Genomic DNA, 24,720 nt, shown 5'->3' on the forward strand with positions numbered 1-24,720 from the left:
ATGACCTACAGATGGAGAGGGAGCCATAAGGAAGCTGCCTTGAGAAGAGTTGTCTTACTGTAGAAACTGAAGAAATGTGGCAGGAGGGATAGTAAATTAGCTCTTGGCTCCACTGGAACCAATTAATTACCAGAGCGTGTGCATGTGTGCATGTCTCTGTGTGTCTGTTGAGTGGCCTGGCCTTTGTAATTTGTCCCGTTGACACCAGAGACAGGCACAATAGCAGAAAGTTATAACATTAATGAGATGGGAGAGATGGGTTTGAACGGCAGCTGCTTGAACACAGAGAGGATGCAGCAGAAGTGGTCTTTGAGTGTGCGCGTGTGTGTGCACGTGTGTGTGTGTGCATGCATGTGCCTGTCTGAGTCTCGTCTCCCAGAACACGTCTCCCAAGGGTAAACTGGAACAACAGAGGAGCGGAGTCGGAGACGGAGCCTGCAGGCATCCGATGTGATCGTGTCTCTGCTAGACCAAGCAAACAGATGTAGGTCTTTCTCCCCCTGTCTCGCCTCTGTCTTTCTCCCGCTGTCTGTCTCCCTCTCTTTCTTCTTCTGCATGCTTGTGAGGAGTCCGACGGATTGTGTTTCACTGAGAGATGAATGGACGACTCTGACAGTTAGCCTACTCCAGGATAGAGACACCGGAGACTTGCAGCCACTTTCTGAACCAACCTGCACACCTTAGCCCCAGGCAGCTTGTACCTCTGGATCTATTAAGACCATGTAGAGGCAAAAACTTGAGCCTAACTATGGAATGTACTACTTCAGTGATTCTTCTTCTTGCTGGTCTCTTCTGTTAACTTCTACTGGAACAGGGCTTAAGGGTAAAGGCTCTAATTGGGCATTTCATTCTCAGTTGGAGTCCAGAAGAACACTTTATTAGTCAGTGGTACAATTAGGAGGCACCAGACTTGAAATGTATTGATTCTGCATTCATACACTGTATATTGTATGCACTGCGCACACTTGAGTCCTAACAGATAATGACACGTTGCACACACACCTGCGCATTAATACATTTATCGTGTCAACATTTAAACTTCAAGTTAACTCATTCTAAGTGCCGCTTTTTCAAGGAAGTTTGATATGTTTGTTCAGGTGCAAGTAAAACACCTGGGCGCGCGCACACACACACACACACACACACACACACACACACACACACACACACACACACACACACACACACACACACACACACACACACACACACACACACCGCCAAGCTGTTGTTGAAATTGGCTCCAGCAACAGAATTTTTCATCTTTTCTCTTTTAAAAAAAGACTGTTAAATAAACATATTCACTGTAAATATATTAATTTCACTGTTGTGTCTTTAGAGACTCCATTTGAATAAAGTCAGTAGCTCCTCTTGAGGTCACGGGACGCACATATTAAAAAAAGCTGGTTAATAAGCTTATTTACATCCTGTGAGGACGAGAGTGAGTAAATCAAATGATTTGTGCTGCGTCTTTGAAATTCAACACATTAAAGAGGCTAACTTTTAACATCAGGGCTCAGTGATTAGGAATCTGCTGGGAGGCGGTAATTGCATTTCCTTCTGTGTGATCCAGTGTATTTTCCCCATGAGGGAGCCCGGGCTGTTTTTCAAGAAGCACAACAACATACACATCTTGCAACACACTCTCACAGGGGTGAGGCCACGAAAGCGAGGAAGAGCAGAGGCAACAATCGCAAATATTAATAGATGTAGCAACGTCCATTGTCACATAATTGCATCATGGTGTCTTCGTCTGAGTTTTTCAGTGTCATTCATTACAGCCTTCAGAACGGTAAAAATGTCAAACAACACATTTTATTCACAATAACCTCTGCAGAATGCTGTGCATCAAGCCTTTTTGTTCAAAATAACCTAATAACCTTAAAACCATCCTCCACAGTGCAGCATGCATGAATGTTCACCTCTCTATTTATAAGCACTGAAGCTGATAGCTGACGGCTTAAACCTATATTTCACATCTAACACCTACTCTCATTTAAGTCAACACAAGTGCGCTACTCTGAGGTAAAAAGCTTAAGACCGCACCACGTACGGCCCCATCATTATCTCACCCACATCAATAGAGGCCGTTATATGCATGCAAAGGTCCAAAGGCTTAATGATCAAGTTGTCCTTCACCATGCGCTCATTAACCACTGTGACAAAGACTTGCGCAGGTAGATTTCCTCTGTAAATGCCAACTGGAAGGTCACGAGAAGCAGCGAATTAGAGCACAAGCTGACAAAGTGCTAAGGAAGAAGCAGTGGTTAAATGGAGGTATTGCCTTCACATAAGGAAGCGGTCGTGGAGATGTAGAAAATGGTCCACAAGTTAACCAAACGAAAGGTGAACTATGAACATCGGTGTCACATTGAAATTTCTCTTTGTAGCGTTTACACATGAATCCATAATGTTCCCATTATACGACGCACTTTCACGGCAGCGTGGAGGCAGCGGGGTGTGTGCGTTTGAGAGGCTGCCACATCTTTGTAGACAAGGACAGGAGGGAAGACATGAAACATCTGAGGGAAATGTAAAACTGAGGCTCAAGCAGATTTTCTGCGGGTGTCATTATTGATGCTGATCCCCCCCACCCCCACCGCATGCGTCACGGTATACTCTTACTAATCAGGTCTCACTATAATGTTTCCATACTGTCTCTTCCTCTGATCAACGACACCCTGCCCTCTTCTAAAAGCATGAAGCTTCACACAGAAAGTGTGAACTGCGCAGCTAATCCACTCCACCGGTGGACTGCTAAATCATCGGCATGCCACATTAGACGGACAAAGGCGAGCGAGAAGTGTAAAGTAGGCAAAGTTAAGATCATAGGTGCGCAGGGCAAGATAAGACACACACACACACGGCTTTGAGAAACTGCCTTGTATAAGAATCAGGGTTCCTGACCACATGACAGATCCACATTAAGTACAGTCTACATAAACAGCGCTGCTTTGCTCTGTTTCTTTCCAACAGTGAGCAATTTAAATATAATTAACTACTGTTGATACTAAATCATCACTTCCTGAATGTGCTTTACAATAAATGCATTTTAATGTGAACATTGCTGCAGGCTGTGAAACAACGTCATTTTCAGTTAGCTAATGTTCCCATGTTTGACTCATGCTGGACCTTATCTGCCCTTTTTGACGATACTTAGACATATATTTTTATTACATCAAGTCATTTCTATTTTTTTCCCCATATTTCACCAACAGAGAACGGTGACACAACTTCTTATCGAATTAATTGCTGTCGCTTGACTTTTGAGACATTATTGATTACTATAAATCCAATTATGCTGTCAACAAGAAGACAGTCAGCGACAACAACTCCCCAGACTTGACAAAGAAGATGTCCCTCATGTTTTTTCACCTAAATTAGTAAAGATCGAACAGCACAATTTACTTTGAAAGCAAATGTTTTATTGCCAGTGTTATTTATCTCCATGATTCCCACGTGCAGACGCTTACTTTTGCAGGATTCAAACCAGATGTCGGCATGTGAAGCCTACCTGTGGTGACTTTAATAAATATGGAACAATAATTCACTGTATATCAAGGGCTTTTGCACAATTGTACAACAGCTTGCATATAAGCAGGAACACCCACACACGCATGCAGCCATCAAAACAACCCTGCTCTTTTCAGCTCATGTCACAACTGCCTCGTAGCGACAATGCAGCCTTTCAGGACTCCACACGACAAACATTTGTGAATATTTGAGGACGTCACAGTCAGACAACTAATTGCAAGTCTTTGGGTACGGTGCCACAATGCCCCCGAAACACTGACAACACAGAGCAAGTTTCCTCTAATTGACCTAAATGAGCCATGTAACAAATAGAAATCACTTTGATAATGTGTCATCACTTCCCTCAGAAAAACTGAGAGAGCGACAGGGAGGAGAGGCTACAAAGAGCGAGAAAACACATCTCGTCTGTCTGTGACGCCACAAAAAAGTGTTCGAGTGCACAAATACTATCTGCTAAGACAAATCGCATTTCAAAAAAACATGTTTTTTTGGTCTTGGTGAGATAGAATAATCACAAAATCACCCTGTGCATCTAGCTAGGAGGTGTGTGTGTGTGTGTGTGTGTGTGTGTGTGTGTGTGTGTGTGTGTGTGTGTGTGTGGAGGATATAATTGTTCTAAGACTGCATGTGTCAGCAGGTATGCAGTGGAAGAGCAGGTGTGCATGTGTGTGTGTAAACACACTGAGAGGCTTCGGGCTCCATGTTGGTGTTTAATGAGTTTTGTGGGGGAAACTCCAAGGTTTCCGGGATAAAAGTGAGACTCTGTAGTCTCTATTTGGGCCGGTATTAAGTCTCTGAACCCCTGTAGCTGCAGGCTCCTCTGCTAACTTGATTAGGCAGGAATGGGCCAAGTGCTCTGTGCCCTCTCTTCACTGAAATGAAGGCTCGCACAAGGACACATTATTACAAGAAGGGAAAACATACACCGGCAATCTTTGACTTTCTTTCTTTTAATGCATACATGCTGCCACAACCCCTCCCAAAACACCAAAAACAATACCATTCACTCAGCAGGCAACAGCTCCATCACCCCCCCCCCCCCCCCACCCCCCACCCCAACAGATGAAGAGACACACGAGCCGGTATGGCATGTGTCTATAGCTGTGACAGGTCTAATTTAAGCTCCCGGCTAAATATACAGTACAGTGCCCCTCTGAACCATGCAGTTTCATGACGCCTTTGATGGCTCCACATCAAAGCTGAATATCATTACTTTTAACTCCAATATATTAATTCACTTTCTATGTTTAGGTCCTGCCTCATATTGCTGCGGCGATGACGAAAAAAAAAAAGTTATCTTGCCCTCACGATGCATATTCATGCAGCGTACACGCGTTACAACACCGAAGAGTCTCAAGCCACACAACATCCGAGCTCGTTGGATTTTGGTCGACTGACCTAAATTTCCCAGAAATTCTGGTGCGTATTAATTTGGAAATACCTTCCTGTGTCATTATGATAACAACTACAGGTTGTGGTCCTGGTTAATGCCACTTCACCGCTCTAAATCCCCAGGAGTCAGTAGCAAGAATACTGGCTGCATTTAATGTGTGGTCTCCACTGGTGTTGACACACCAGCCCTGGGGTCCATCTGGGCTTGATTGCAGGCCGAAAGCAGATGTTCCCGCCTGTGTACACGTGTGTGTTTATATGGTTTCTTCCCCACATCATAGTATGTGTGTGTAGAATATGTGTGTGTGTGCGCGCACAGCTGTCTACCTGACCCAAATGTATCTATTACTGCTGAAATGCCTCTTTGTCGGTGTGAATGTATCTGACCCACTTGTATCAGTTCATGTTTACTTGCATGTTCCTCGGCGAGTGTGACTTATTTTTGTGTTACGTGTGAACGCTTTTAATGATGTTGTGATTCTGTTTATTCTTATCTACGCGTTTCTTCCTCCATGTGTGAACATGGTGTGTGTCACGGAACCTGGTGTTTGTGTTTCTTTTAAGTCTACAAAAATTCCTCCGATCCCTGAAGAAAGAGTGCGTGAGTGTTTTGCAGAGCTGAAACAGTAAGAAGATTAATCAGCTAGTCAATCCACAAAGAATTAATCTGCAAACATTCTCTGATTCAGCTTCTCAAGTGTGAGGATTTGCTGCGTTTGCTGTTTTATACCACAGTGAACTAAACATCTTTGGGCTTTGGTCAGATAAAATGAGGAATTTGAAGACAGCAAGTTGAGCTGCTGGAAATTACAATGAGCATATTTCATTATTTTCTCACTTTTAATAGACAAAACAGCTTTATATATGTTGCGAAGAGTTCTGTCTCTCTGGGCTGCTTGTGTACAAATGCACATGGCGGTCCTTCATGTGTGTGTTTCCTGCATACCTGCATGATTGGCAGTAGAGAAGAAATCGGATAAAAATCAAGCCACAACACTCGTTAAGCAAACATGAAGTAATTTGGATTTAAAAGCGTCAATGGACTGAACAATGACCCAATTCTGAAAGACAAGCTGGAACAACTAATCAGCTTGTTTGACATGTAGGTATTTGGATATGACGCCCTGACTGTGGTTATTTTCATCTTAGAAAGAATTAGAACACGCATTATTATATATTTGTCCTTGCAGGACAAATAAAGGTTTATTGAATTGAAAATGTATTTCAAGCTCCCATGTGGTGACAACTTCCCAACTAGAGATGTTCCAATCATGTTTTTTTTTTTTTTTTGCATCTAATGAGCCTAATTGATAAATGCATCTGAATATCTCTTACAATGTCAACATGAGTCCTAGATTAGCAACAATGTCTAAGCATTTAACACAGATCTGCTTATTTCTGTGATTACCCTCCTGTATGGGTTTGGAGCTCTCCTCCTCTCCTCTCCTTTAGTGCTATAATAGTGCAAAAGTGTCAGAAATCCAAAAGTGCATTATCACACAGTTGCTCTGATTTGTGTTGTTCAGACGCATGCAGTCGGTGGACAAAGTCAGAGGTAATTTAAGTGTGTATGTGCGTGACGGTGCCATATAACTGTGCTGCGATTTATGTTCCAGCTGAACACTCCAGCGACTTCGTCTGGATGCCTGCATATATTAAATTTGTCGCCTATACTATTTTCGTTCAAGTGAGAGTACGCGAAAATGTGCCTTTATGCACATGCGTCACATGCATGTGAATGAATGTATTTCTGTGTCTGCCTGGGAATTCTTAGAGGCACCAGGCCTCTCGGCTCTCTGAGAACACTGAAACTTGATGAAGCTTTCAGACTCACGCTGACCCGCTCCTCAACACGAGAAGAGCGAAAGACTGGAGAGGGTGAAGAGGCGAGAAAGTCGTTTAGGGTCACTTGAGGTAGATTACTGGAGAGAGGCTGGTAATAATGAGAAGAATCGAGGAACAAAGGATGAAGGGGATGCAGGGGAGGATGAAGAGGAGAGGTCGGGTGAGTTGAAACGAAGGGACGGGCTTGGATGGAGGGAAGAGGGGAGAGGTGTTAAAGAGGTTAAGCAGGAACAAAAGGAGCGGTGAGTGAGCAGGAGAATGGAGAGGATTAACAGGAGATGGGTTTGAGATGGAAAGAAAGAAGGAGTTTAGAGGCACTTCAGAGGAAGGAAGGGAGGGTTGGAAAAAGTGTGGCTTTGCTACGAAGAGAGCCTGGGATCTCCATGAATAACACACACCACATGCCATAAAACTGCAGTCCCTCACATCTCTCCGGCCCGGTGTGTGTATGTCATGTGTCAGGAGAGTGGTCCCGCGGAGGTAATTGAATCAGGACATAAAAACAACAGGGGAACAGACTCAGGGCGAGGTGGTCAGGCACAGCTGGAAAAGCATCAATTCCCCCACGTTTTAAAGTAAAGGGAAAGGAAACAGCGGTATTTGGAGTATCTGGGACTGCGGCGTCTGGAGAGCTGACTCCACATGGCCTTTCACAGGAGGCACAGCTCCAGGTGCAACACAGAGCAGCTCTGTCTGCCGTCCAATTCTAGTCCAACTGCCCATGTCGTCTGCTTTTTTCCCCACCTCTGCCTCACGTGTCTGTTTCCACCAACGTGCTGGGCTTTTTTTTTTGGTTCTGTTTTACGAAAACAGTAATCATATCGTCCATCACGGCGTGAAATGATGACGACAGGCGTAAACTGATTCAAACACGCCCCCTGTCAAAGAAAGGCACACCGAATTAAACCAGTTCACACACAAAACACCCGGCCCACTTTTACAGGCTCGAAAATGTTGCGGGGGAAGAGGCCAAAATTGGGTGAGACGGAGCCAAAAGTGCTCTGTTTGCCATGCGTTTTTTTTTTTAATCCTCATCAAGCAAACTGCAGCTATTGTAAAGAGGAAATTGCCTGTAAAAACTTCCCCTCTGCTACCTCATGCCTCAAAATCTGGAAGTGAAGGTTCATTGTGGCAGCGGCTTGTGAATAAACATAAACAACACAAGGTGTAAACGAGACTAACAGGGAAAAAAAAAAAAAAGATGGCGGGTTAGTCGTCTCCACTCCACAGCTGGCCGAGACTGTTAATGTCTGCACTTTTTCTATTAGACGCCGGGACCCCCTGGCTGCCTCGTACAATTATGTTATTCTTCTGGGGCTGTGAGTGTGGGTGTCTGCATTGTGAGTGTGGGTGTCTGGAGGTGATAAAACAGCAGAAAGCACATAAATAATGACTTAATGATCCCCTCCACCCTTTGCTATAATGATGACGACGGAGTTTTCCAAGCCGGGACGCTGGCTGGGGGGCAGGCGGGGTGATCCACATGTGGCCTCCAGGTGTGCTCAACTCCATCTCAGTTACTTCTTAACCTTCCAACTTGCAAAGACCACTTTTACACTGTCCTGCTTTTACTACCACCGCACATCCACCCATGAATTCATGCTTTCCTGTGTATGCACTCATCTCACTGCACGTGCAGAAATATGTATCTAATACTTCTGAAAGCTGTCTGTTCTCAAGAGAATGCTGCAGCTTGAATCAAGCTTTCAAGTTGCATTCTTCTGTGCGCAGGGAGTGAATCACAACACTAAATGTGTGTGCGAATGTCGGAAAAGAAGGAGAGAAACCAGTAATTTTGACTGACAGAATGTGTGGGACCAGACGCAGAATCAGACATGCGGTTAAATTACAGTCCAGCCGCTGAGGCAGAAATAACAAAGTGATTTGCCTAATTGTTTGGGGGTACGTTCTGCTACCTGTGCTTTACAACAATAGCAGTAAACCACGTGACCGCACACTGCAATTAACATCGCTTACCTCCTTCACAGTAATCAGCCTCTGTGGCTAAATACAGGAGCAGATATTTCACATTGGAAATGTTTTCATCTTCTCTGCTAACGGCCTGTTTTATTATTCTGCGAGCTTCAGAGCAGCGGCAGATTTGGCTCAAGAGTCTGAAGCCTGAATGTCATCAATTCACACTGTGAGGGAGGGGGAAGAACGATTAAGACAAAAGGGAGAGACTCAAAGATGAAATAAAGTGACTGTAACCTGCCAATTACTATAATTGCTTTAGCTCACAAAATGATGAACCCTGGATATGTGAGAGGATGAGAAATCACACATGGGTGCATGCAAGTGAGCTCATATGCAATTACTGGAAATCTTTTCAAGACCAGGCCAAGAAGAAACATATATTTGGAACGAGAAAGTGTTAATTATGATATATGGGGCCCTGAGGGGGGGAGGAGAGAGGGAGGCGGTGTGTGTGTGGAGCTCTGCTGATGACAATGACGGGTTACACTGGGTCTCCTTGTATGCAGAGAGACCTGCCACCGCCTGTGGCTGTTTGGCCTGAAACAGTTCCAGGAAGCAGAAACCGCTGTTGTGTTTCATGCCTATTAAGACACAACAGCGGCCATAAAACTGAACACAAGGGTTGCTTGAGTAAGTTACTGCATCCCTCCTAGATCCAGCTGACCCTGCGCTCTGACCTCCCTGTATCAGAGGAGGATGATTTCCCTCTGGGGATGAATAAAGTATTGTATTAATATTATGGTTTTCAGTGCAGAGTGAGGGGCTGGGTGGGAGCTGTAATGGGGTTGAGGAATAGGAGGAACAAAAACATCCCCTTTTTCTTTTTTTCTTTCACCATCCAGAGTGGTTTGTAGATCTCTGGCTGCAAATTTCCAGTTTTGTAACAGCAGCAGAGGCATTAAAAAGAAGGAAAAAACTGAACTATATTTACTCGCACAATTACCTCCTGAACATCAGCAGCTTGATGGCAACAGTTTCCTCATCGCACTGTGCGATATAACTCCTTTTTTGTGTGCTTTTCTAAAGTCAATAAAAAGACGTCGACCCTGCAGGAGAGAATCCCCTTTTGCCCTTAACTGCTGCAGTGAAGGGAGTACTTTTCTACCCAGAAAGCCTTTGGGGAACAGCGTGGAGCACAAAATAGATCAGGATGCTACGGGGCCCTTGCTTCAGAAGGGCAGAGGTCTATTTTTAATGACAACAAGAGCACTGCAACAAAGTGTTGTGGTAGGGCAAGTCCAGAGGAAATTTATCCTTTGCGTAGGAGTTCCTCCCTTGCTGAGCCTGTCTTAAGAGTTCTGCAACAGCTTAAGTGAAAAACAACTGTGAAGGTTTCCTGCAACAAAATCCATTTTATCCTTCATTTATAATGATTTGACTCAGCTGATCTCGGCTTATCCTCATTAAGAAAATTGTCTTTTCTTCTCTTGTCCCCTGCTGCGAAGCGGCGAGAGAACGCGTGTTTTCATGTAACTGTGCATCTATCTTGCACACCTACCGGTATGTCTCTTTCAAAGGGCAGTGGTGAATTCGGGGTCAGGGTTGGGGTCAGGTCTGGTCTGAGGTCAACTAATGGGGTCTGTGAGAAAGTGAAAGCAGAGCCTTTCCTTTCAGTAACCCTGCTGACCCTCCAGAGGCTGTGCACCTGAGAGCAGAGCTGCATATGGAACAAACAGCAGAACTATTAATATTCTACATATGTTGTTTTTGCTCTGGTTTGCTTATTCTTGTGCAATTATTTGCTGGTATCATCTTTCTATCTAAGCACCTCTTTCTCTGAGAACCTCTGTCTGAGCCACAGACTGTATAAAACTATGGGCCTTGCCTCTATGATGTCACCAATAGGTTTGTGAAGAGCTGTTGTGAAGCTATAACTTTAAGCCTTAATATAATAAAAATTAGCTTTAGACACCAAAACTGTTTATGTACCAGACACCAGTAAACATGTTTATTTCTGCTGTCAAGTTTGGACGTTTTCATACAGGGATCTATGGGATTTAATCTCAACTTGGGAGCCAGTCTCAAGTGGCCATTCAACAGCATCTCCGCGATGGCTTCATTTTTCAGCCCCGGAGGTTCCCGCTTGGTCTACATTACATGATGCTGCTCCGGTGTGTGTTTCTAGGTGTTTATTTGCGCTTGAGTCTTCTCTCTTTTGTATGCCAGACAGAGGAGGGTACAAACGCATCTTATCTCTGAGAATCTTTAAACAATCCACTTCAGTCCCAGCATGGCAGAAGAAGCTCAGGCAGAGAGTCAGCAACTCTTGAACGCAACTCACTTCTCGGGGGAATTCGGTAACACAATAGAGCCAGAGTAGGAGAATAGAAACATTCTCTTGTTTCATGAAGAGCATAATCAGACCACTGTATTAGCCAACCAACACTGTGTATGGAAAGAAGGACACTCCCGGCAATGCCTCTAGAATTACCCCACTGTCTTTTACAGCGACTGATATCCTTATTGCTGAAGCCCAGTACCTGGCTAGACTTTTAATAGACTTAATGTTCCATAGCAAAAATATCCCTTGAGACCAAACTCCCACTCCTCTACAATAGTATTCAACTCCAAATGACCACTTCCTTTTGTGCAAGGACCTTAAAAAAATCAAAGTCAAGTCAGCTTAGCGTGCTACAAGTGTGCGATCAACAAAATAAGGTGTTCACGGTCGGCATACGGCCAGGCAGCCAGGTTTCTAACTGAGGGCTCATTCTTCCTGATGGTTTATTCAAGGAAGAATGAAATGTTATTCAGAAGGAATAATAAGTGGCTTGTTATTCACTGCTGGTGGTTTTGATCAGACCACACATCCTCCGTGTGGTTTCACCTTCAGAACTGAGGCAGCGTTGTGTCTACAGTGGGGTAGACAACACATTCACATTCATGCCCTGCGCAGACTAGTAAAGGACATGACTCATGAGAGACGCATGTCTGGAGTGTGTGTGTGTGTGTGTGTGTGTGTGGCGTTTACGGGCAAGGTTTTGGAAAACAATACGGTAGGTGTGTGTGAAGGAGTACTCCACCACCAGCACCACACGACTGTGTTTTCTGACTCCACTTTTTACTTCGCCTTGATTTCAAGCCTTTGGTTCGGTTTCTCACACATAATGAAGTCAGAGGTCCTTCAATTAAATACTAAGTAAATTGCTGTATTATTAAGGTCTTAACCCTGCTTAAAATCACATTTAGCTTGCTTGATAAAGACAGATTCATACTGTCTGAAAAATAATGTAATAACCTTCGCGCTTTCTCATTGATGTTCAGTCTGCCTGCAGTCTTCCTCTCAACAGCCTCCTGCAGTAAAGGTGGTCACCGCAGCAGTGGAGGAAGCTCTCGGATCCTTTATAAAAGGTACCAATACAACAATGTGAAAATACTCTAGGGCTGCACGGTGGTGCAGCAGGTAGTGCGTGTGCCTCACAGCAAGAAGGTCGCAGGTTCGATTCCCAGGTTGGGCCTTTCTATGTGAAGTTTGCATGTTCTTCCTGTGCATGCGTGGGTTCTCCCTGGGCACTCCGACTTCCTCCCACAGACCAAAAACATGCTCATTAGGTTGATTGGTGTCTGTAATTGGTGATTTGTGATTGGTGCGATCGGCTGGCGACCGGTCCAGGATGTACCCCGCCTCCTGCCCACTGACAGCCGAGATAGGCTCCAGCCCCCCCTGCAACCCCGAAAGGGATAAGCGGCATAGAAGATGGATGGATGGATGGAAAATACTCTATCACAAGTAAAAGTCCTGCATTCAAAAAAGTAAAAGCACAGATGTTTTAGTAAAAGTAGTTACATTAACACTGATGCAGCGATGCATGAGTAGCATTTTACTGCTGTAGCTGGTCAAGAGGTGGCTACTTTACCATCTTATTACAGTTATGTTAGTCATTTTATGAGTTGATACAATTCGATGATACAATTTTGTATTCATTTTCTGGACTGTTCTCTAATATTTGCTTTTTCCGTGGAATATTGGATGATTCCACCTCTTTGTGCCTACACCAATTATTTAAGTGAAACCATCTGAGACACTTGGATGGAAAATATCTGTCTGGTGGAAGGAGCCTGAACTAGCCTCTTCCGTCAGGGGAAATTAGGAACTACTTGTTTGAGCTTTAATATTACACCATATTCCAACATCTCGTCATGTAAAAATCTTAATGTAGAAAGTTTTATTAATAGCTATCTGTGAAATGAATGTAGTGGAGTAAAAGGTATTTAAATCATACAATGTGTATTTCAAATTTTAAATGTGCTTAGTTGCGTTCCAGCCCTGTATGCAGCCTGAGAGGCGAAGCTCAGGGCAAAAGAATGCAGATATTAACTGAGAGCGACTCAGGCGAGCACGCCAACAGTTTTGGACTGTAACGTGCTGACGAAGAGGAGTGTTTGGGGAGAGATTTTAATGAGTGAAGATTTTGAGACGAAATTCTGGGACCTGTCCTCTTCATCCCCTCGTGGAAAGTGCGTCTTTGCTTTTATTGCCTCTGTCTTCATCTTGTTTCTCTCTTTTCTGTCAGTTCGCCTCCTGCGTCTCTTCCTTCTCTTGCTGCCTACTTCTGTCTTTCTTGTCTTGTCCCGTCCTGCCTGTCTCTCTCTGTCTGTCCCTCTCTGAGGACCTCTAGCACTGACAGATGAATCCAGCAGACAGATGCATCTGGGGACCGGCTAGACTGCCTCCTCTGGAGAGAAACTCCCCCTTGTATATTTAACAGTTTCCCTCCAACCTGCTCGGCCTGCCTGTCTGCTCGTCAGTCCTTCCATCACCTCCTCTATCCTCACGTAATTCCTCATCCCTTTCCTTTTGCCCTTTTCATGCACTCAAAAAGTAAGCGCCTCCTCTCATTGTCTGGGAAACTGAAGTTCTTATCTTTTCACCTCCATCTGCGCCATCCAATCTCCCTTTTCTCTCTTTATATCTCTCCTCTAATCTCCCTCTGTATCTCTCTTCCGTTCCCATTTTTCCTGCGTGGCCAAACTACAAGTAGCTCCACTCCTTATCTTTCAGATGCTATCGCAAACTTTCATATAAGGTCGGATGAAAAGAATATAGCACGCCCTGTAATTCCTCATTCATCTGCAGAGGGAAGCATCCTCTCTGAAACTTGAATATTTTTCTTTCTTCGAGGATACTGCTCTGATTAGCCCTTCGTAATGATTTCAAAGTAGAGATAAATGTTTTCATTTGCAGAAGATTAAAGGATTTTCTGTATTTATATCCTCTCACTGATCAAATTAGAGCCTCTCTGGCTGTTTGCAGCGGTGCGATAGATGGAAGCTCAGATAGCTCTAAACGCATCACATCAAAACAGCTTCTTATCGTATAATGATATGCTCTATAAAGATAAGAAGCGGATGTCCCATGAGGAGCGAAAAACTCAAACCCATGAAAGGCTTTAGCTACATCACCTCCTGCTGAGGTGAAAAACATATGGTAAACACAACATGACATGACACACAAACAAGTACACAAAGCGCGTACCCACGCACCTGCTTTAGTAATAGGTGCAGGCTGCTAATTTAGCTGTGACTATACTTAGCGACGAGAGTCAAAGTCTCACAGGAGGCAGTCCAGTTTTTGCTCTCACCTCGAGCTGCAGCCCAAAAGAAAGAGAAGCTCCTATAAAGAAGAAATATACGAGCTGAGGGCCGCTATCAAATGATCCCCTCATTCATGCTTCAAAGTCATTCATCTTCCAGACAAATACAGCTGGGTGACGGCCCAGAGAGGGAAAAAAGAGTGTTTCTCTGTGTGTGTTTGGTGACAACTCATGACTCATTTCACCCTTCAAATGGCCCCGTGGCGCTCAATCAGTCAATAAACAAAGACCAGCAAAGCCTCTTCGCTCTTTTCTTTCCTCGATCTCTCATTTTCTCTTCGCCCTCTTCTCCCCCTGACTCATTACACCTCGTCACGCGCTCTCCGCCGTCTTCGGCTGCCTCCTCTCTGGCGCCTGACACGAGCGCGCGAGCAAAGTACAACAAACTCCAAACTTAAATGAGTTTACAATAATCGCTTCTCCTGTTGTCACAGAAGTTTGGATCCATCTCTGTTTAACCTTTCAAACAGCCTCTTGGCTTGATCCCCAGTGAAAAAGAGGCTTTGGGGATTATTTAATCGTGACCTAAATAGAGTCTCCCTCTTCTTCCTGCACCGGCATGGTGGTTAAAAGACACATTCCTCTGCTATTTGAGTGGGGTTTGAGGTTGTAGTGGAGAGAGGGACAGAGATAATGTGGTGTAACAGTGCTGGCGAGTGAAGGCTGCTTCAGCGGTGCTAATTCCCTTTGACGTGCGGACATGAAACTGGATGTTTTACTCAAACCACAGACATTCACTCTTGGATCCAAGCAGCAGCAGCAATAATAGCGTACCCAGGATCACACATCGCTCGCCTGTGCTTCCCTGTGAACTCAAATTATTTCCTACACCTGCCACTGCGCTGTTTCTCCTGTTTAGCATGCAGTGTGAAATTACCGCCGCTGTCTGTTTAACAAAGATCTGTCCCATCAGAGATCTGGTGCTTGTTTGTGTTTCTGCGCAAGCCCACATCCACTTTTTATCACTTCCAGGTCTTTGCACAAATCTCCATTCTGCGTGTCTGTTTTCACTCCAGCTGCTGTCGCGTTATAGTACAATATTTCCTGCCAGTGTTGTGAAATGATGGCAGCTCTTTACACAACAAAACTCACAGAGCTGACCTTGACTGTAAAGAGATGTAATTCCTCTCTATCCGTACGGCAGTGAAGTAGCCATCATGCAGACTTTTGTGAGGATAAACAACAGATGCTATGGGGTTGTTGTGACTCTTTGGTCTTTAAAGACCAGAAGCGGCATGGATGATAAGCTTTCATTTTGCCAGTGATTTCATCGCCTTTTGACGGATGTGGCACACAAACCCCCCCCGCAGGAAACCTTGGGAGTAGCCATAGCAACATCTCACTCCATAAGTGAGGATGGTTGAAAAGAAGTGTTTGCTTTGCACCGTGGCAACTTTCTTTGTTATGCACAGACAGGTCAGAAATGTAACCGAGTGTGCTGCTGCCTGCACACTACAATGAGCATAAATATTTTGAATCAGCATCTTCTTACAAGTGGGATGAGTCTACGGTCTTGAAATCAGAAGCGGCAGGAAGGACAAGGGAGGGATGAGATAATGGCAAAGTGGTTGTGATGTATAAATAGTCTGTGGTAGTGAAAGGACAAAGCACAGCGGGGAAGAACAGCACACCACTCCAACTGTTGTTTGAGTCTCCAAGTTTGCTTGCACAAGAGCAATAAATCATCCGCTGATGAGAGTTTGTAAAATCAGGGGCTTCCATGCAATTCACAGCCAATAAAGCCAGATCCTTTGTGAGGCTGTGTGTACAGGGACAAACTATCTCAAAGCACCATCTTGCTGTTGTCGGATGAATAAGTAACCGAAGGGCCTTAAAGAGCACCCAGGGGCCAGAGGGTAATGGCTGTTTAGTTTACACGTGCATGATAATGCCTTTCACTTTCGCTCCCAACAGGGCTCGACCCCCGAAGGGATGCCGACTCACAAAGGTCGACGACAATGGGCTTGTCATTCAATGGGTTTCCGTGGCGACCACACAGCCCGCTGAGGCCACCGGGGTCATTTTCATCGTGGAATTCTCTTGGCTGGGACTAATTGCTGTGTTTGTGCTGGTGCTCTATGTCAGTGCGCGGGCAAACTCCCAACACAGCGTAAATATCAATCATGCTAATCATATGCTGCTCTTCACTGTGTGGCTGGTTTTAATGGCATCTGTTACGCCTCTACTCAGCAGGAGTCCAAGTGTTAATGTCACCTAGGGCTGCAACTGCTAATTATTTCCTTTATCGATTGATCTGCTCATGATTTTCCCAATTAACCAGAAAGGTTTTTGGTCTGTAATGTGTCAGAAAATGCACATCACACTATACTAGTATGAACAATCAAGAAAATCAGCAAGCATTCACATCTGAGAAGCTACAACCAGTAAATTCTTGATGCTCTAGCTTAAAAATGACTTCATCATTATGAAAATAGTTGGCAAATAGTTGTCTGATGAACAGTGTGCAAAATAAAGACATTCAGTTCACGGCGATTTAAAACGCCGCTCACGCTGGAGAAGCTGCAGCCCGACAACATTTGGAGCTTTTAGATTAAAAAAAAACTTTGATTATCAAAACTCATGCAGTTTAATTTCCTGTCGAAGTCAATTCATCGACTAACTACGCAACTCTAATGTTATTTTTGCCTCCATGCACCGTTTCTCTTGCACGTCAGCTGCAAAATAAACCGCCAACTTTTGCCAGAAGGCATCATGTCACATGATTTCTTGATTCAGCACTTTCACATCATCCCTCTCTCTCTGTTTCTCTCGTTTTGTATTTCCTTTTCATCTCCTTTTTCCTCTCTTGTCCTGGGGGGACTTTAGCATCCGACATCTAATAAAGGCCTGGACGCTGTGAGTCTGAAGTAATTCAACCATCTGGGATGAGGGTCCTTTTTCTCTGTTGGTAAGCACAGTGCGACAGGACGGATGAGCCACAGCATCCTCGTGGGTCTGAGGCCATAAGATCAGAAGAGGCTGACTGTCTTTATCAGAAGTGTAGCTTTCAAGTTCCCAAAGCTAGCAGGACCAAAACAACCACAGAGCTGCTTGAATACCAATGGAATGGAAAAGAGTGTCTGCTCGGTGCTTTACACTCTGCACACAACACCTGAGGAAACATTTGCATGTTGTCTGAAAAGGTGCTGGCTTCCAGATTGAAAAAGCACTGCGAGTAAGTGACTTAGTTAACAATTATGTCCAGTCAATTGTACGCTAATCAGCACAGTCAGGTTTAGAGATTAGTATTTATCTACAGCTGCTGCAGGGCCAGTTAATAGCCAAGGCCAGAGCTGTGGGCTGACTGAGGAGCTGTGAATTCATTTAGCACCTGAACCACATACGTTACCAAACAAAGCTTTTACCATTCAACACTCGACAAATCGTCTTGAACACGCTCACTGACTGGGATCTTGTGTTTGGATGGCCTTTGTCTGATTCAGTTTAATTTGAAATTTAAGTAAAGGAAAAGCTCAAACAAAGCTCTTATTCTACTGGTACAATGACTTTTGAAAGTTCAGTGAGAAACCTTCAAGGACTCAAGGCTCTGTCATTGTGTGGCAAGCCTGAAGTTTGAGGTGTGCGGCTAGAAGGTCTGAAAACCTCAACAAAGGGATGTGCAGAATAAAGGAAACCTGAAACATAGTCGCTTTCATTAAATGCTAAACCTAAGCGTTATACTGCGCACAATGTCTCTGAAAGGTCACACACTGCTCACCTCCTCTGTGCATTCACAACAGTGACATCATTTCAGCTAAAGCACATTTATCTGACTGAACTAAGCAGATAATACACTTTAAAAGTTACACAAGGATACAGCCACTAGTAACACACTGCTGTTACTAAACTCATAACGATTACCACAAATAACCAGGAAATGTGAGAATTTGCATTTTCAGACTGGCACTGACATTTTCAGGACTGCTGCTTCTCTTCTGTTGTTAAAATCATGAGCTGTCATATTTTTTCATGCTTCTCCCAAAATGCACTTGCTGCAGTGAATGCAGAAGACGTGTAGCGCAGTAACTACTGGCCGGACCCTAATCAATTTTCATAAGATATTGAAAGTGGAAGGGAATTTGCAGAAGAAAATCTAAAGATTTGCTGAGAGCTCTCGGGGATGAGGTGATGGCTGCACTCTGCCAGCACCACCAAGTGGTCGGACACCGCAAAGCAAAATGCAAAACTTCTAAAACTGACTATTTACGTTACGGGGTTTTGGATTTGTGCATTAATGTGTGGATCCCGGAGGATGCTGGCACATCCACTCCCTGCAACATATGTCTACCTAGTTCAACTTGACTGCAAAATACGCTAAATGACGAGCGGTGAAAGTCGTGGATTTATTTTCAGGAGAAAACAAACAGATCGCGTTTAGAAGCTGCTGAAGCCTAAGACAAATCTTAACACTAAAATCCGCCGCACAGTGCGCAATAGAATGTGTTTCGGCTTACCAAGTGAGGTGCCCAACTCCCGTTCATCTAGTAGGGAGCGAAGCTGCGTATCTTGTCCCGGTGAGAAGAGTGGCGCGGAGAAACAAAGAAAATAAAAGATGAGCTGAAGATGATATATCCTCAGTTCTGCTGTGTCACTTGTCAGCAAATCGAGCTCGGTAAACTCCTTCTCTCTCTGCAGAGATTCCTCTGTGCTCTCTCTCGTCCCTCCGGAGCCCCGTGTGCTATTTCTGCCCCACAGAGGAGCGCTCTGCGCCGGTGGCTCCTCGGCGCACGGTTTGTAATCGGACACCTCACTGTCGCGCTGCGCCACAGACAATGTGCCTCCGCTCCTCTTGGGAAGGGGGGGTGCCAAAAAGCGACTGAAAAAAAAAAAAAAAGAAAGGAAGAAAACAAAACTGCCCTTCAACTAAAACAGCCAGAGCCTGCGCACAAAACGCGGAGTGGAGGTGGACGATGTGTCCAATGCCGCTCTCAGCCACAGCTGCGCATCTCAGGAGCGGAGGTTTTGATGGCTGAGGAGTGCGCCCCCACTTTGCTCGTCAGCTCCAGCAGCGGGGAGAGACGTGGCAGCGGCGCACAGCTGTCCTGCAGGTGGAAGAGAGGAACAACCGCCTGAGCCACAAGTGGGATGCGAGAGATGTGTTCACTTTGAGTTATTTTGACTATCTTTACCTCCATGCAGGATGGTGCTCCAACACTTAAATCCTATACTGTCTCTGCCAGGGAGGTCAGAGGTCACTGTCACTCTCAGAAAAGCACTCACACTCACTCAGCACTTGCCTGTTTGCAAGATAATCTGTCAGTCTTAACCTATATTTGGACATATAATCATTGATGGACACATCTAAAAACTTTAATTTCAGAGTCTTTACACCTGCAAAATTCTCAAATCTGAGGAGGATGCTTCCCGTAAGCTCTGGGATCCAGCTGTCAAAGAGTTTTTAAGGGAGAAAATAAGCAGTGAGGAAAGGTTTATCCCTCCATTCATATTCGAACAACGGAGAAACTGGTGTTTTTAGAAAGTGAATACGTCTCATATGAGTGTTTCTGTGTGTGTGAGAGAGAGAAGACAGAGCGGCAGCGCGGTGTGTGTGCCTTTGTGTGTTTTAATAGTGACATCCCCAGTTCAATTACCTATTTATCCCGCGGTGAATGAACGCAGCCTCTATCAAGCTCCAACAGCCCAAAGAGTGTCGTACACAGCTTTAGGGCTGCAACAGCAAGTGTGTGTCTGTCTTTTTGACAGACACGCAGCGGAGTCAACAACAGCCTGTTAATACGCCTCTGCACGCAACAGGAACGTGGCTCAGTGAATGCCTCGGCTCCTGTATACCCACATCTAAATTCAAATCAGGTAATTTTAATAAAAATGTAGCTACCCACGATGGGAGGGGGAGTAAAGCTGAGATTTACATTGCGAGTGGCCTCTGTGCAACTCCGGGAAATGCGTGGGTAACCTTTTCCTTTCTCATGCTGCCCAGGGAGACACAGAGGGAGCAGATCCGCTTTCTTAAAACACCAGAACAGATTGGATGAAGCTGTAGCACGCCAAAGGCGGCGACAAATTTAATGAAGCAACTAAAATAAACAATAAACTAAGTCAGATGCAGCACACCGTCTTTGCACTCCAGTCAGATGTTAGCTGGAAAACCAGCCGTCAAATATAGTTTAATCCGCTGAAAGTGCTGTGACCTCCACAACTTTCTCTCAGCGCTTCAGGAATTTCAGACTCTCTTTTTACTCCGCATGGTTTGCTCTCTTGTACAAAAGATGTTTTACTTGTTCACAGCCAAAAGCGCAACCCACAGAGCTCCAGCTAAACTTCAGAGCGAGCCGTCAGCTGTCTAAACGGCACAGAGCAAGTTTCATCAGTCAAAAACAATGCGGTATCTTTGAATGAGCCATCAGGCTCAGTGATGGATGACTCTGAGTACATTAGTTCATGATGGGAGGCCTGAGACGGAATGAATCAAACCCACACTGGCATTCAAGTCTCCCCTGTGTGTTTGTGGATGTGTATTACTCATATTGTGGGGACCGCCTTATGGGAACCTGCCTTTTGGGGACAAAAAGCACGTCCCCATAACGTGGGCCTAAGTCATTAAACTTTAGGGCGAACACTTGGCTTAAGGTTAAGGTTAGTGTTGGGCAATTAGTGGTTTGGAAACACCAGTTTGTGTGTGGTCACCTTTGTTACTCAGCATTCCTGCTATGATGTAAGGAAGATGGACTCAAGTTGCCAGGCAACCACAAAAAATCAGTTTCAGAAGAAGCCTCCTATATCTCACCTGGTTGTAAAAGATCTCAGTAGGATGTAGTTTTGTGGGCATGCATGCAGATCTGTTCCATCTCTCAGCTTTTTGAACAAAGGTGGCAGTGGCATTTCTCTTCGTTGTGGTGTTTCCTTCCTGTGAATGGATGCATCTGTAGTGCTCATGTGTGTCTGTACATAGTGATGGAAGGGGTGGAGATACACACAGCAGGCCAACCTCTTGCTTTGGTGCCAAACCTCAGTTGACCGGAGCGGAGCCCCCAAATCCCTCTCTCAAGCAGGCCATCTGTCATGCAGCCTCTCTGCCGTTTCAAGCCCCCAGGTCAGCCCACACCTTGCAAACACAGCCAGCCAAACAGCCATCCACTGGGATATGCAAAACGCACTGACTCACTGAGACATAAATGCAACATTTTTCACATGGGGAGGTCGAGATATATGGGCGCACTCCGATGAACGCACCCGTGTATGATCGTATGTCTGACTGACTCAGAGAGGTGGGAGCACAGGTGAGAGAGAGAGGGAAGGGTCATTTCCCAAGAGAGAAGGAGCTGTGGGGTAAAAGAAGGAGGACAGACGGGGGCAGAGGGAGGAAGAGTATGAAAAGACAGCAAGGGTGACACAGAGAGAGAAGCTGGCCAGCTGTGAAAGACTGCAGTCATTCCTCACTCTGAGCTCCATACCTGCAGACTCAATGAGCCATCCCACGCTGCAGCAGGGCCAAAGCCATGCGATTTCTCAGGCTTACTCAGCCTTACCGCGCCCCTACAGCAGCAGCATCCAGGGCCTTGTAGTGCCAGAACTCCACAAAGTCTACTTTCACTGCCACGCTCCACGGGAGGAAGGATTGGACAATGATGCCGTTAACTGTCACAGTGTCAGAGGAAGTATGTCTGCGACATCAGGGACAGCAGTTCTGGAGGTGACAGACTCAGCAAAAGAGGATGATGTTTCTGTAGTCGCTAATCTATCATCTAAAGATCCTAGATAATATCTGACCCCTTACATCTTTGTTCTCTCACTAGAGGCATGGCAATGTCAGTCTGACGCTCGGCCCAGGTCTAAAATATCTCAACACGCATTGATTGGATTTCCATGACATTTGGTGGAGGTATTCACGGTGCCCAGAGGATGAATCCAAATGACTTTTCCTCTCTCAACACCAGCAGGTCAGCATTTCTGATTTAAGTGAAATATCTTAATAACTATCTGACGTACTGCCATCAAACTGGGTGCAGACATTCATGTTTCCCTTCAGGATGAATTCTAACACCTTTGATGATCCGTTCACCTCTCATCCTTTCATTTGTCCAATACTTTAGGACCAAATAGAGTGCCGCATGGATGACGATTGGTCAGCAAAATGATCTTCACAAATGAATTCCACTTTTAGGATTTTTGAAGCCAAAATACAATCACTAGAAGGAAAAACTAACACCGGAACCAGATGTGCAGCAATGCTAACTCATTTCTGAGTTTTACGACTCACATCCAGTGAAGTTGATGAACATGGTACACGTCATACCGGCTGCACATCTTAGCATCTCATGTTAGCACTGTCGTTGCGAGCGTGATGCTACTCCACTGACTGAAGTTTGTACTCTCTGTTCTAACTTGTAACATCATAATGGAAGTTTACTCCATTCTCATCTTTTTCTTGTGGGACTGCCCAGTCCACCTCAGCCCGCTACAATGCATTGTAGAGGAATGATAGAGTGTTTTTGGGGCCCAGTACGTCCAAAGATAGTGAATGAATGGACTGCGATAGGTAATGAAATGCAGCTCCAGAGTCCAGGGGGGTCATCTTTCTCGCTTTCTGCCCAGATTCTGGCTGGCTGTATTTGTCTTTGTCCTCCCCTCTATGGCTCATGATGGATAGTAAAAAGAATATGGCTGATGGTGAGAGTTTTTTTCTACTCTTCTTCTTTTTTACTATCTTCTTTTTTTCGATCACCATTAGTGAAGTGGCAAAGTTAAGGGCTGGAGAGATGAACTCTGTGAAATTCAATCATGGGAATTGAAGGTTCGGAGGCGTGAGGTCCCGGCCCCATGGGCAGTTTGGAGATTGCTTCAGATTAATTAATGTCAAAATGGAGAGGGCGAGGCTGTAGAGGACAATTATGTATGTGACTGCTGGCCACGGTGTTTGCCATTCATAGTAAAGAGAGCAGTCTGCTGATTTTCCTCCGTGTTAAGAAGATATTTTATTCCCAGTCAGTAATTTTGAGAAACCTAAAGCAATTTAAGTGAAGATAAAGTAGGCAAAAGCTACCCATGGCTAAATGGATAGAAAAATAAAGCCACTTATGTAAGTCCTCAAGGCGCATAAAATCCAGAGAAGCCACAGTGGGGAAATCTACCAGCACCTCCTGTGCATTGTAATCTGCTGAAGGCAGACCTGGAGTTAGGAGGGGAATACCACTTAATTAAAGAATTCATATTTCATTTAAAAAACTTAAAAACGTCCAGTCAAAATATGTGAACCACCATATAACATCTACCGTGCACTGTGTGTGTTGGAGTTGAAAAAATGTATTTCTAAAGAGGATCTTGTGTAACTATGGCAATGCTATCAGATAGAAATAAAACTTTATCTGCAGAAAATCATCCTGCTGTCACAGCCACTTTCCCATTCCCACTTCATACGCGGTGGAGGTTTGCATCCCAGATTAGGCAGACAAATAGACTGCATGCTGGTCTGCGTGGCCACAGGGGACTGAGGTGAGGTGAGGTGAAATGTAGTCCGTTCAGAGCAATGAAATCTGGAGTCAAAATCCTCGTATGTGAACACAGTTCTGACAGTCTCAAGAAACAAGAGTAAATCCTCCCATTTCTAACTCAGCAAAAGCAATTTGTTTCTTTCGACACCATCTTGTGTTTCGGGGTGACTTCACTGGCCTGTCGCTGTATGGTGCTGTCTGTTCTCTCAATGCAGTGTCCTCTCGAACGAGGCCACAGATGCCATACGCTCCAATACTATGAGCACAAACACTACATTAATGGATATTCAGGTGCACAGCCATGCACACATTTTCAGGTGTGCATGATATGCTTTGTGCCTTTGTCTCTGACTTTCTAGCTCTCACGTACAAACACAAAACGGAGCGACATCCGCAAACCAGCCGACGCTGAGGGAGTTCGTATTTGCGTGAACTGTGATGCCCTCCAAGCAGGTGTGCACAGGAAATCAAGATTGGTCTTCTCGCTACGCTGCACTTCTATCTCCAGAGTTTTGGAAACCTTGATTTATGTGTGCTTCTCGGGTCTGCGGAGGAAACAAAAAATGTCAAAAGTCTGAGGGGCTTTCACAGTTTGCTAGTCAAACGGATTTACACAGGACTGAAGAAACTGAACAGCTTTGGAAGAAATGTTTAACTTGCATTAAAATATGTATGCCCTTGGTAAGTGCAGCACATTGCTGTCTTTGATGATTCTTGTATCCTTTAGATAACACTGACTTCCATCAACCGCCCCATTAAAGGAAGGAAAATAACCGGCAAGGCTGACAACAGCAACCAAAACTTGCATTAACTGATAATAATCATACACATTATCATGTGTTATCATTCTCAGTAATGCAGATCCTGTTTGTAATGAGCCTGCAATATGGCACAGGAACTCATTAGGAAGAAGGAACCATTGCAAATAC

At 44.8% G+C, this 24,720-nt stretch overlaps 1 protein-coding gene across 3 annotated transcripts in view; it reads right to left on the reverse strand.

The window, feature by feature from the left end:
- The window catches only part of sema5a (sema domain, seven thrombospondin repeats (type 1 and type 1-like), transmembrane domain (TM) and short cytoplasmic domain, (semaphorin) 5A), a 119,638-nt gene extending 100,246 nt beyond the window's left edge, over nucleotides 1–19,392 (reverse strand). For all 3 annotated transcript variants that reach the window (XR_011603285.1, XR_011603284.1, XM_070985954.1), the window contains exon 1: nucleotides 18,797–19,392. The gene's annotated coding sequence lies outside the window, so the exon portion shown is untranslated. The remainder of the gene's footprint in view (nucleotides 1–18,796) is intronic.
- Nucleotides 19,393–24,720: the final 5,328 nt, after the last annotated feature.

Source organism: Chaetodon trifascialis, chromosome 18 (assembly GCF_039877785.1).
Source record: "Chaetodon trifascialis isolate fChaTrf1 chromosome 18, fChaTrf1.hap1, whole genome shotgun sequence".
In the NCBI taxonomy this organism is placed as follows: Eukaryota; Metazoa; Chordata; class Actinopteri; order Chaetodontiformes; family Chaetodontidae; genus Chaetodon; species Chaetodon trifascialis.